General features: G+C 40.3%; 1 pseudogene; it reads right to left on the reverse strand.

Annotated features, from left to right (window-relative positions):
- Positions 1-1,056: 1,056 nt before the first annotated feature.
- Positions 1,057-4,264, reverse strand: LOC147607968 (uncharacterized; annotated as a pseudogene).
- Between the last annotated feature and the right edge of the window lie 8,099 nt (positions 4,265-12,363).

The raw sequence follows: 12,363 nt of genomic DNA on the forward strand, positions 1-12,363 counted from the left end.
GAAAAAGCCAGTCTTTCAAAGTTTCTATAAGAAATTGTTGTCTCTCCTCAACACTCTGGTCCTCTAGCTTCGGAGTAACGAGCCAAGCTTGTGCTGGGTTCTGAAACACTTTGTAGAGGCTATCATCAATGAGAAGCGTATTTTGGGCATTGTACACCAGTTTGTATTTTCAAAACAAGGCTAAATCTTTCATAAACACAGGTTTATTCAAGATCTGCCAGGGTTATGGATTGCAGTGCTCTTACGCAAAAAAAACCGGCAATCCTTGGCACCTGTAATTTAAAAACAGCCCTGCAAATATTCATGACTTTACGATGCATGCTTATGCTCCAAATATACACACTGAAGAACTGAAGACACCAGTCCAAAAACATGTGGCTGTCCTTGTTGCGATAGAACACCTGCTTATCCTCTACATTGTATTTTAACATTTCATCTGCATATGTAGCGAGCTTTTCGCCGAAGCGAGTCTCTACCACCCTCAGCAAAAGACCGTTGAGATCTAGTAAAAGAGCCCTTTTTTCATCACACAGTCGCTTAGGCACCCATATTGGGTCTGGAAGAGGATACCATTTAGCATATATAACATCCCCTGATGGGTGAACATAATTTAGGCGCTCAAAAATTCTATGGGCACGCTGTGAATATCATTCGAGCCACTTTTCAATCTCCAATTTTTGTCTCCTTATATCTGCCTGACTTTGCGGACTCGCCATTTTTGTAATTTCTGCCATTGCATGGCAGCATTTACATCAGGCAAGGTAATTAATGCCAGTTTCTCTTCCTCTACAAAGAAACAGCGATACGAAGTGAAGAAGTTCATAGATTGGTAGAAAAATTATAATGGACTGCTGTTCAACATTATATTACACAAAGACATTTTCATCGGGAAAATAAAAAAAATTACATGACAGCCACAAGAGGCATTAGGTTTTCAAAATGGCATAGCCATAAGAGTGAAGGGCATAGGTATGGGAACACTAAGTAAAGGCTAAACAATTGAACAGTGATAGTTTCCTGCTTACAGTACAGAATTTGGGCAAAAAAGGAAAGGTCTTAACACAGTTTTTTGCAAGCTCTTGAGCGGGTGGCTTTCTTTTCACCTTTGGTGCTTTCAGCTTTGTCCTCCATCTTCTTTGGGGAACCATAGCCGTTGCTTGCAGTTTCTTTAAGTACCTCTTCCGGGTCCACTTTTCTCTTTGCCTTAGCCTTTCGCAAAAAACCCTCGAGAGGGCTATTATCACCAACTTCCTGCGGGTCCTCTATGCTGTTAGTCTTCAATGTTTCCCCTGATGCACTGGCACTAGCCATTGTCTACTGAGAAGTTTTTACTGTGTCAGTTGCAGTAGGCATGGCACGCACATGAGGAACCATGACAAAAAAATCATCTTCTTCTGATTTACTGCTCACGTCATCGCCTTCCTCTGTTGTTTTCATGCTTGCACTTTGCATTTGTTGGAATCCCGCATCTACTCCTTCATTCATTGTATCTAGCTCACCACCCTTCTCAGTCAAAGGGTTCTCAGTTGTTGCAGCCTTTCCCTTACCTTTGGTGTCATGCACACTGCCCACATCATGTAGGGGCTTTGAGAGGCCTGCAACAAAAAAATCTTTGATTACACCCTTTATAAGCATGTCATGTGTGCTACATAGTATGTTTCACATGCTAACTATGTGTGCAGCTAGGCCAGTATGCTAATTAGCATTCCCGTGTATGCTAGCTAGCATAATCGTATATGCTAACTAGAATATCAAGTATGCTAACAAGCATACCAGGTATGCTAACTAGTAAACCTTATAATCTCTAAGCAATTCAAGTGTACCCAAAAGCTTCTATGTGCTTACTAGAGCACAGTATATGCTAATTAGCATATCCAACATGCTTAATAGCATATCAAGTATGCTAATTAGCATATCCAACATGCTTTTAATAGCATATCAAGTATGCTAATTAGCATATCCAGTATGCTAGTTAGCATACAGGATATGCTAATTAGCATATCCAGTATACTAACCAGCATACTAGATATGCTAATTAGTATATCCTGTATGCTAACTATCATTCCAGCTAGCATATCCGGTATGCTAATAAGCATATCCAATATGCTAACTAGCATACCTAGTATGCTAACTAGTAGATCTAAGCTAATCCAATATGCTCCAAAATGCTTACTAGCATATAAAAATTGGTAATTAGCATATCCAACATGCTTAATAGCATATCAAGTATGCTAACTAGCATATTCAGTATGCTAATCAGCATAACCAGTATGCTAGTTAGCATACAGGATATGCTAATTAGCATATCCTGTATGCTAATCAGCATTTCAGATAGCAATCTAATATACTAACTAGCATACTGGATATGCTAATTAGCATTCAATATGCTAACTCCGGTATGCTAATAAGCATACCCAATATGCTTACTAGCATATTGGATATGCTAATTAGCATCCACTCATCCAACTAGCATATCCAGTGTACTAGTTAGCATACTGGTTACGCTAATTAGCGTATCTTGTATGCTAGTTAGCGTATCCAGTATCCTAACTAGCATATCCGTTGTGTTTATTAGCATTCTGGATACGCTTTTTAGCATATCCGGTATGCTAGTTAGCATACTAGTTAACATATCCCGTATGCTAGTTAGCATACTGGATATGCTAGTAGGCCTACTTGATATGCTAATTAGCATATCCGGTATGCTTGTTAGCGTATTGGGGGTATGCTAACTAGCATATATGCTATGCTAGTTAGTATACAGGGTATGCTTACTAGGATGCTAGTTAGCATACAGAGTATGCTAACGAGGATGCTAGTTAGCATGCAGGGTATGCTAACTAGCATATACGGTATATGCTAGTTAGCATCCTACTAGCATATCTAGTATGCTAACTAGTATACTGGATATGTTAATTAGCATATGCAATATGCTAACTATCATACTGTATATGCTAACTAGCATATCTAGTATGATAACTAGCATACCTGGCATGCTAATTAGCATATTCATTATGCTAACTAGCACACCTTTTATTCCCAATATGATCAAGCTTGCAGACTGTATGTCCTGTATGCTAGCTAGCAAGCATACATTCAAGTATGGTTTCTTACCAATCTCTAGTGTGGTTAGATGTCGTTGTGTTGCAAGGTTGCACAACCATGCGGTAGGTATGCTTTTTTTGCAGAAGGGAGCCCTACATACGGTCCCAAGGGAGCATGTAGCAGCAGCAAAGCACAGAAGGTGATAATTATGCTCACAAGGGAGCTTGACCATTGCAAGGAATGGTTGGACCTCAAGGGGCAGACCACAGCCAATACACAGGTTTGTTTCGATGCTGTCTTGCACCTCTCTATCCTTCATAAAACTAGCAAGGGCTAGATTAGTTAGGGCAGTTTGGAGAAACGAGCCCTGCAGCTTGGACTGCATGTGCATCAGAAGTTCAAGTTGGCTTTCAGAGTTTTGCACCTTGGATTTTGCAATTTCCACCTCAACCTACAAAACCAAGATAAAAAGAGCATGGTAAGTGCATGGGTTACCTGAGCACATGTACCAAACATAAAGTGCAGAGATGAAACTTACGGACACTAACCAGTTTACAGGTTATGTCTATGTCGCTATCTATGGAGTCATCTTCACGAAGAGGAAACCCCATAGCCTCTATGGTGTCTTTGGTTGTCTCTATTCTGACTTCAAGCTCCATCTTTCGCCGGGCATCCACATCATTGCTTTGCAATAGAGCCTGCAACTCCATCTCAGTTGCTTGCAACCTCTGTCTCATGGCCGTGACAATAGGAGTGACCTTCGCATTTTTTGCATTCAAAGCCCTAGCAAGTTCCAGGCCCTCTTGCACTTTGTTTAGATTCTGTTTCTCATAATGTAGCTGTGTTTTCATTTGAAGGACAGCTGCCTTCATGCACTGCCATTCCTCCAACCCACAAAATGAAGAAGCTTCCATCTCCTGTGACTAACTTGATGAGGCTGAAGTGCGGCCTTGGTAGATTTGGCAGTACTCTTTCCTGCCAATGCCATGTTTTCCTCGCAGATGTCAGTAGACTCATCCTCAATTTTTGAAGCCGGAAGCTGAAGATTGCGTAGTCTCCACTTGTTAACATGGCCCTCATAATAGCCCTTCTCTCGAATATCCTGCAAGTACTGCACTGCAAACTCGGCCCAATTGAACCTAATGGCTGTCCCGCTTGCAATCACGGCAGGACTGAATTCTTTCACGAAACCCTTTGCAAATGCAGAGGAAATTTCCATGTTGGTTGGGGCCTTTTGGTATACATTGTAGTGCAGTTTCATCATCGACTCATACATTTCAGTGTGGATGGTGCTGCATTTGATGCGGTATTGGCTGGGATCCTTTGTTTGTTTGAACACACTGAACCATTCAGCATCAGTGACCTGCTCCCACCTAACCATTTTTGGGATCTAAACCCTCCATGGAAAGGCCATAAGCAACATTGAACTCTACCAAAGTTGTACAGAATTTTTCATGCATGGGGATCACGACCTTCGGAGCTTTCCATCGGCCTGCACACATCAAAGGGAAATGTGCTCAACTGTAAAGGGAAATATGCTCAACTATATTGCATGGAAATGTGCTCAACTGTATTGCATGGAGCTTCTTGTGGTACTGAAGCCGAAAGTAGAAGAGAAAACACACAGAACCCGCACAAGAGAGAGAGAGAGAGAGAGAGAGAGAGAGACATTAGGGAACCTTGAGATCGCTTTGCGCTTTTGCAGGGAGATGGAGAAGCAGAAGGGGCTCTGCGTTTTCTGTGTATAGGAGAAGACGACGCAGCTCTGCATTTTCTGTGTATAGGAGAACGCGAATGCGCCGCCTTGCTTGCGGGCTCCATGGTGCTCTGGCCTTTGCACTTCATCACCCCACCACTCCGCTGTAACGCCCGTGCTAACTAGCTTCAAAGACTAGCTTGTAATTCAATATACCACAACTTTCATTGATTATTCTTTTTTTTTAAGTGCTCATTTGAGCTTTTTATATCAGCCAGAAGTTTTAAATATGATTACTAATATAGTGACTTACATGCCTAAACTTATGCTAACTAGGAATGCTTGTTCACACATGTGAACTAGCATAAAAAGCGTAGCACGTTAACATGCTTCTACACTTTACCCAGTTTTGGCCTAGAGAGAGAGAATCCAAAATTGAGATATCTTTGGATATAAAAATCCTCCTAGTGTCTAGATTGGATTCCCCCTGAAATACAAGTTCAAAATGAACTTTCCAATGTGCATTAGGAATTAATTAAAAATGGTATAAGGAACATTAGCCTAAGGGTCTACATTTTCAGAAATTTTTAGATTATGGTCCAATTAAGGTTCCAATGGGCCAACTGGATTAATCCAAGTGTTAAGATGAGATAAATCCAAGAGAATAAAAGAAGATACCCAAAAGTGAGTAAATGCTCACATAAGATGAAGAGTTGACTGAGTACAAGGTTTATTAGTTAAAAATTATGAGATATTACTAAAAAAATGAGATATTTTGGAATAATGAAGCATTTTTGACACCTTGGTAAGGAAAGGGGGACTCTTGAGGTAGGCACCTCTTTCACATGTGTGGAAGGGTTTTTAATTCAAATAAATTGTGATATTTTTATCTCTCCTCTCTCTTGGATCAAAACAAATAAAAAAGGGAGCCAAACTGGTCCAAATCTTGTCCAAATTGAGTCAAACTGAACTGGGAAAATTCTAGATTGGATGAGATTGGATGTAATATGATGTGATTGGATGATAATGGATGAGAATGGATGAGATTGGATGAGATTGGATGTAATATGATGTGATTGGATGAGAATGGATGAGAATGGATGAGATTGGATGAGAATGGATGAGAATGGATGAGATTGATGAGATTGGATGTGATTGGATGAGATTGGATGAGATTGGATGTGATTGGATGAGATTGGATGTGATTGGATGTGATTGGATGAGATTGAATGAGATTGCATGAGATTGGATGTGATTGGATGAGATTGCATGAGATTGGATGTGATTGATGAGATTGAATGAGATTGAATGAGATTGCATGAGATTGGATGTGATTGGATGTGATTGGATGAGATTGGATGTGATTGATGAGATTGAATGAGATTGAATGAGATTGGATGTGATTGAATGTGATTAGATGTGATTGGATGAGATTGAATGAGATTGAATAAGATTGGGATGTGATTGAATGAGATTGAATGAGATTGGATGTGATTGAATGGGATTGGATGTGATTGAATGAGATTGGATGTGATTGAATGAGATTGAATGAGATTGAGGTGATTGGATGAGAATGGATGAGATTGAATGAGATTGGATGAGATTGAATGAGATTGAATGAGATTGGATGTGATTGGATGAGAATGGATGGATGAGATTGAATGAGATTGGATGTGATTGGATGAGATTGGATGTGATTGGATGAGATTGGATGAGAATGGATGTGATTGGATGAGATTGGATGAGAATGGATGAAGACGATGGGAATGAATGAGAATGGATGAGATTGAATGAGATTGGATGAGATTGAATGAGATTGAATGAGATTGGATGAGATTGGATGAGAATGGATGAAGACGATGGGAATACACATGACTGGATGTGGAATAAGCAATGTGAATTGATGTAGAAGACTATGTAATAATGAGAAATGATGTGGAACAATGTGGAAAGATGATAGTTCATTAGAAACTGTATTTATGAAACCTGTATTTAAATGACTGTTTTATGTCAAGAATGTTGGGAAAGCATTTTGAACATCTTGTGAATAAGGTCGTGTGGAGACCTAAGTGATAAAGTTGCAACAGCTGACGGCAACGGAGGAGGTCTCACGTAGCAAGGTCGCCCGAGGTCTTGACCAACCTCTGTTCGATATGTAAATGGTGAGCTTTCGCGGTGGACGAGGGACCAAGGAAGTGGCCTATGAGTGAAGCGCTAGGTGACCTATGAAAGGAGCCTAGAGGGTGATGACCATATGGTGCTTGGGCTCTGGGTCGCCAAAGATACCCATGCGTGCATCCGGGAAGAAAATGGAATAAGGAGTTAGAGTTGTTTTCTGAACTCGGGCATGGATCTGGTTGTTTGGTTGGCCTTGCTGATCTTTCTAATCTTCAATGGAGAGTCCATTTGGATTTTCTTATGTGATTATATTTTCGGGTACTATGAGCTAGGAACTATTAAAAAGGCCCCTGAGTGAACAGGTGGTGAGAGTTCTAGTTGCTAATGATGCCATAGGTACACCGATGAAGGAATGATTGTAAATTGCAATTCAAGCTAGATATTTTGGAGGATTATGATCACTGATAATATGGTTTCATTAAAAGATTGTTTTATAAAGACAGCTGAATCCGTGAAACATGCAATTTCATATTGAGTGTGTAACTGGTGTGACTATCTCAAAGTTTGCTTCAAGCGCCGGCTAGGGGGCCTGGGAACTCTTTTCCCTAGTACTTACCCGGGGCAAAACATAACCAAATTCCTAAATGGATCCTATCACTACAATGGTTGGGGTGGTTGGCTAACCCATGGGATTGGATGGGGTTAGGGTGGACTGATTCCCGTGGGAAATGTTCAAATGGAATTTTCGGTCTGATGGACCATTATGGTGTTAAGAATATGAATGAATTATTCTCTGGTAATGAGTTCTGTATATTCTTCTTGTAGAAGGGAACTTTATCCCAGGATTCTGTGGGGGGCTAACCAAACTATAAAGAACCCCAGAATCAGTTGGATTTGAATTATAAATAAAGTGGTCTTTTCACCTGAGCGTCTTGGTTAATTTAGGAGAAAAAAAAGGGACTTAACAAGAATTTTCGTATTGACAGGATCGTGGAACAAGGTCGTCCTAGTGGGAATGTTAACGCCCCCCAACTCAATGAGGAAGAGCTTGACCCGGATATTCATAAAACTCTTCATAGATCGCAACCTGGACCTTTCAAGGGTGAAGGGGAAAACTTGGGTGAGGATGTGGAGAAGTGGATCGAAGCAATGGACGAATACTTCGATGTCATCGAGTACAATGAGAAGAGTAAAATAGATCTTGCAAGGCTAAAGATAGTAGAAATAGCTAGATTGGCATGGAGAAACCATTGCGAGACAAACCATCTGGATCAGAACACCCAGACATGGAATGATCTCAAGATTTACCTAAGGAAGAGATTCTGTCCTCTTGGCTTTTTGGAAACCAAGATGAACGAATTCTTAGAGTTAACCTAGGGGATTAGAACTATTGAAGAATATCATCAGGCATTCGCTCTCGCCACCGTTAGATGAAGAACAGCTGATGGCCAGGTTCATTCGGGGACTGAACGAACATTTGAATATCCTAGTGAAGAATGCCAAGCTAGTTTCCATGGCCGAAGCAGTGCGGATGGTGAGGATTTCACCAAGGCCTTTGATGTCAAGGTCTCGCCGAAGCCAGCACCATCATCTTTCAAAAGATTTCTAGCTCCGGAAGGTGATTCCAACTTTCCACTACCTAAGAGACAATAAGGTCAAACTCAAAATATGGGAAGTTCCAGAATAGAAGAAAGGTCTTTTTCCCGGAACGAAATCCCTTGGAATTCAACTTCAGAAGTTCCACCCTTGAACAAAGAAGTGAAATGCTATAACTATCAAGGAATTGGACATTGCAGTATGGATTGCCCAACTCCTTTTGGATCAAGGTTTTCGGGGCAGGGAAGTCAGGGACCAAGCTTGTAGACTCCAGCTCCTTCCTTCTAGAGTAATCAGGTTCCTTTCCGCCGTTAAAATCAGGGAAATCCCAGAGGTAGATCCTCTAACCAACCCTTAGTTTCAATCCAAAGTAATGCAAGACCTCCGCCTCAAAATAGGGGAAGTCAAAGAGAGATGTTCCCAAATCGGCCGTCCACTTCCAAGGCAGTAACGTTGGAAGTGATTGAAGAGGAAGAAGATGAAAGAGATTATACTCCACCAGCGAGATGAGGATATCTCGTGTTTTTAAGTGGGGTAGGATGTAATTCCTCCCTCTAGCTTTTGAGGTGTAAAGGTGTAAGAACCTCCCCTTCTGTTATTGTAATTACTCCCCTCTCTGAAATAGAAGAAAGATCTTGTTTTGCCCAGTTTTGGCCTAGAGAGAGATAATCCAAAATTGAGATATCTTTGGATATAAAAATCCTCCTAGTGTCAAAATTGGATTTGCCCCCTAAAACAAAATTTCAAAATGAACTTTTCAATGTGCATTAGGAATTAATTAAAAATGGTATAAGGGACCTTAGCCTAAGGCTCTACATTTTCAGAAATTTTTGAATTATGGTCAAATTAAGGTTCCAATGGGCCAACTTGATTAATCCAAGTGTTGGGATGAGATAAATCTAAGAGAATAAAAGAAAATAGCCAAAAATGAGTAAATTCTCACATAAGATGAAGAGTTGACTGAGTACAAGGTTTATTAGTTAAAAATTATGAGATTTACTAAAAAAATGAGATATTTTGGAATAATGATGCATTTTGACACCTTGGTAAGGAAAGGGAGACTCTTGAGGTAGGCGCCTCTTTCACATGTGTGGAAGGGATTTTAATTCAAAAAATTTATTTTATTTTTATCTCTCCTGGATCAAACCAAATAAAAAAGGGAGCCAAAGTGGTCCAAATCTTGTCCAAATTGAGTCAAACTGAACCTAGAAAATTCTAGAACCCAGTTGGACTTGGTTAGTGGCCTCCCTCACCCATAAATAGGCCCTCAATCATTTGTAATGGAATATTGGAGCTATACATTTCATGCGAGGACCAAACACATAGAGGTCCATTATCACTTTGTCAGAGAGAAGGTGCTGGATGGTACAGTTGATCTACAGTATGTGAAGACTGATGAGCAGGTGGCAGACATCTTTACAAAGCCACTTAGCAAGGAGAAGTTTGAGTACTTCCGTACTATGTTGGGAGTACATGGGATGAGCTTGAGGGGGAGTGTTGAGAGTCTTGATATCCCAAGCTCATCTACATCTTCATCTATGGCAGTACATCATGAGCGTGAGAGGGGCTGTTGAGATTCAAGCTCGATGTCAGTGTGAGCCAGCTATGCTATGTGCTGGCATGTTAGGTAGGAACATGTGTGAGACATAAATGACAGCGTGTCCAGCTGGTCATAGTGTGTGGACATTAGCTAGGGTTAGCAGTGTGTGGACACAACTCATAGTGTGTTGTGTGTATTATGGATTATGGCTTTATGCATTGTGTGAGACTGGAGATGGCTTCCCTCTATGGTTAGGGTTTGCAATATGCATTAGGGTTTGCTCCTGTGTGTGTGTCTCCTCCCCCTCTACCGTTCTTTTAACACAATGTTTTGAGAAGGGGGAAGTATGTTATATGTACATTATGTGTGCTATGTTATATACACATTATGTGTGCATATACTAGGAGGCTAACCACATTAGGCTTGTGAGCATGGGAGCATGGGAAGAACAAGCTCTAGTGGAGCATGGGTTAGGACTAACCTTAAGGGTTAAGATTAGGGTCAGGCATCCAAGGGTCACACATGAGGAATGGAAAGTCAAGAGTCACTTGAGAGCCCTCCTATATAATAGGGGCATGAGGCATACTCAAGGGAGCTTGGGGGGCTTGGAGGCTTGGAGGCTTAGGCTTATGAGGCCAAGGCTATGTTATGCTCTCTTGTGTAGAGGTTCATATCTACTCATCTACCATTTCACACTATAGCTACATGCTATTGGATTGTAGTTATACCTCTTGATGGTATGGGACATCAAGGTAGAGGTATGATGTATTTTATTTATAATTCATGTGTGCATCCCTTGGGCTCAGGGGTGGTTGGGTGGTTGAGTTTATGCCTGATTTATGCATGTTTATGCATAACAATTATCTAGAGAGATCTTAAGGTTTTAACACTATCACCCCAAAACAGATGGCCAAACTGAAAGAGTGAATCAGGTAATAGAAGATATATTCTTCGGTCATGCTGTGGTAGGGAACCCAAGAAGTGGTTAAGCCATTTGTATTTGGTTGAATTTTCTTACAATGCTTCTTATCATCGAAGCATTGGGATGAGCCCTTTCAAAGCTCTATATGGACAAGATTGTCTTACACCATTGACTTGGTCTGACCCATTAATCAGAGTAGTCGGAATGTCTAGACAAATGCTTGATGACATGGACCAGCAAATGCAATCAATCTGTAACGATATTAAGGCAGCCCAAGATAGGCAAAAGCAATATGCAGATAAAAAGAGATCAGAGAGAGATTTTGAAGAATCAGATATGGTCTTCATTCGAGTACGACCAAAAATAAGTTCCTTATCTTTAGGGAAGTACAAGAAGCTGTCTCCCCAGATACTGTGGACCGTATGTTGTTATAAAGAAAGTAGGTGATCTAGCTTATAAACTTCTTCTGCCTCCCCATCTTAAGGTACATAATTTATTCCATGTCAGTTTGCTTAAGAAATATGTACCCAGCCGAGTCACGTGCTTGATGATGAACAATTGATTTCTCCAACTCAAGGCCAAGTGGTACTCTAGCCTAAAGAAATCCTTGACGTTCGGGAGAAGGTTCTCATCTCAGGAGCAGAGTCCTTAGAGAATTTTCAGTTAAGTGGAAGTCCTTCCCTCTAGAAGACACCACCTGGGAGAAAGAAGAAGAGATATGGTAAAAGATTACCCCCACTTTGAGAGATGAGGACATCTCACGTTTTTCAAGTGGGAGAGGATGTAAGATTCCTCCTCAGCCCAAATAATGAATAAGCTTTTATCTCAATCCCCTGTAATCATTCCCTATTTCATAATGCAAGAAAATATTATTTTTCCTTGTTTTTGCCTATAGAGAAGAAAAATTCTAGAGAGAGGTAATTCAATATTGAGATATTTTTGGATAATAAAATTCTCCTAATATCTAAAATATATTTTCCTAAAATAGAAGTTCAAAATAAATTCTCCAATGTGCATTAGGAATCAATTAAAAATAATATAAGGAACCTTAGCCTAAGGGTCTAGATTTTCAAAAAATTGGATTATGATCTAATTAAGGCTCCCATGGGCCAATAGGATTAATCCAAGTGTTGGGATGAGATAAATCCATAGAATAAAATAAAATACCCAAAAATGAGTAAATGCTCACATAAGATGAAGAGTTGACTGAGTACAAGGTTTATTAGTTAAAAATTAAGAGATATTACTAAAAAATGAGATATTTTGGAGAAATGAAGAATTTGCAACACGTTGGTAAGGAGGGGGGGACCTTTGAGGTAGGCGCCTCCTTTACATGTGTGGAAGGGTTTTTAATTCAAAAAAATGTGATATTTTTATCTCTCCTCTCTCCTGGATCAAACTGGATCAAAAGGGGAGCCAAACTGGTCCAAATCTTGTCCAAATTGA

The sequence above is a fragment of the Cibotium barometz genome, chromosome 54 (genome assembly GCF_041138505.1).
Source record: "Cibotium barometz isolate CiBa-2024 chromosome 54, ASM4113850v1, whole genome shotgun sequence".
Classification (NCBI taxonomy): domain Eukaryota; kingdom Viridiplantae; phylum Streptophyta; class Polypodiopsida; order Cyatheales; family Cibotiaceae; genus Cibotium; species Cibotium barometz.